This window comes from Cannabis sativa, chromosome 2 (genome assembly GCF_029168945.1).
Source record: "Cannabis sativa cultivar Pink pepper isolate KNU-18-1 chromosome 2, ASM2916894v1, whole genome shotgun sequence".
NCBI classification, from domain to species: domain Eukaryota; kingdom Viridiplantae; phylum Streptophyta; class Magnoliopsida; order Rosales; family Cannabaceae; genus Cannabis; species Cannabis sativa.
This window is the reverse complement of record NC_083602.1, coordinates 62,397,095-62,399,294: the sequence shown is the minus strand read 5'-3', so window position 1 is coordinate 62,399,294 and position 2,200 is coordinate 62,397,095. Positions and strand designations below refer to the sequence as shown.

Genomic DNA, 2,200 nt, shown 5'->3' with positions numbered 1-2,200 from the left:
TTCGAGGGGTCAAGCATCACATCATGTTATACAAGTTGTGTCTGACTTCTATTATAATAACGGGATTCGGTTAATACGAGTTGGATCGGTCTGTTTATACACACCTAATTTTTTATACAAAATTATATAAAAAATTAGATTATAATTTGAAAACATCTGCTGGTTGTTTTCTAGTGAGCATAAATAAAAAAATAATCTTAAAAATATATCATTTATTTAATTAGTTTGTGAATCAAAAAAAATATTTATTTATGTACTTTTTCAAAAGCATTTGTGCAATCTCATTCAATTTTTTTTTTTTGTATATTCTAAATATATATTTATAAATAAAATATTTTAAATATTTGACAATAATGATTAAAGTAGATAACTAAATAAAAATCATGCATTAATTTTTCAAATTATGTTCACATAAAATCATAAAATATTTGAAATTCACATAAAAAATAAACTAACAAAAATAAAATAAATAAATGTAAATCAACAAAATAACTATTATATAGCAATGAGGACTTAATGTAAAAAAAAAGTTTAAAGATCAATTTACAAAAAAGAAAGATAAAATTCCTGGATTAACTGAACAAAATTTATATATTTAAAAATCAATTTGATAAAAAACAAAAAAGCTTAATGACTAACTTACTAAAATCTATATATAGTTGAGGAACAGTGTAAATATTTTATTTTTCAAAGTAAACATTTTAAAGAACATATTAGCTTAAGTACTGATGTAATTAATATATTTATTAAATTGAATATATAATTATTGAAATAATTGTAAGAGACTTAAATGATAAATAATAAATATGTAAGCATGATAATTTATATATTGTTTTATATTATTATGAATCTAATAACTTTTGCTCATTGATTTAAATGACGCAAAATGATTGATTCATCAATTTATGTCTGTGTATATATAAGTAATATAGTTTATTATCAAGAATTAAAAATTATTATATTAAATGGATTTTATTTAAAAATATCAATGAGGTACAAATTCAATCATGACCAAACTATTTGGTACTTATTGGATAATAGAAAACGAACATATATTGTATATAAAAAAAGATTATTCAATTCATAGACTTTCTTCTTCTGAACCATGTTTAATTGTCATTGCCATACCAGAACTGCTTCTGGAGTTGGTCAATGACATTCTTGTCAACTTGAAAAGCCTTAGCAAGGACATGAGGGTTAATAGCAGGATTTGATCCAAATACTGAATTTGCAATGGTGATAGTTCCTGCATTTTGGCTACTGAGACCAGCAAAGGCAACAGCTGGAGCATGTGTTGGATTGAATTGAAAGTGAATTAAACCAATTGGGAATACAAACACATCTCCCTCTTTCAAAACCTTGGTAAACAACCGGTTTCCGTCTTGGTTCGACGATACGAAGCCCACGTAGAGGGTTCCCTTAGCAACAACTAGGATTTCAGAGCCACGAGGATGTGTGTGAGGTGGATTTTGGCCGTATGGTGCATAATCAATACGAGCCAATGATATTCCGAGTGTGTTGAGTCCTGGAATTTTGTCCACATTCAATTGGGTCACATTAGATCCAACTGGGTTGTGTGTGTCTCTTGGAACATTGAGCCCAGAAAAGAAAAAATCCTCAGCCTTAGCAAGCTTGGGATCCTTGCAGAATTTTCCATTCACAAATACTACTTGGAAAGAAAGAATATTTTGTTAGTATATCTTATCACTATCAGTAGCTAGTTATAGAATAGAATAACGATAGAGAAAAATGTTATGATAAGTTAGTAATGAAAGAAATGTATACATACAAGCTTTGTGGGGTTCATCTACAGCCACGCAAAAATCTTGGAGAGGGCTTGGGTCGGGCGAGAGGCTATGAAGGCTGCCAAAGCCAACACAGTAAGTGAAAGAAGAAAATGAATACCTTTCATGTTGGAGTACTTGTTGATCAATTTGCAACTATAAATGCTATGTTATAAATCTATATATCAAGTTTTGCTTTCTTTTGCTTGAGTGAGATTTGATAATTATGGATGGATTCCTACTTCTCATATTTATAGATGGAAGTTTCTGAACAAGTCTCTCTTAATCCAGGGAGCATATCATAGCTACCTAGACTTGCTTGTTTTCTCCATAAAAGACTTGGTAAATTTGGTTTAGTAGTGACTTGGTAATTATATGTGTTAAATAAAGTGTTTCTTCCAAAAGGAGATTTATTA

General features: G+C 28.8%; 1 pseudogene; it reads right to left on the bottom strand.

The window, feature by feature from the left end:
- Positions 1-954: 954 nt before the first annotated feature.
- LOC133035064 (germin-like protein subfamily 1 member 17) lies at positions 955-1,985 on the bottom strand (annotated as a pseudogene).
- Between the last annotated feature and the right edge of the window lie 215 nt (positions 1,986-2,200).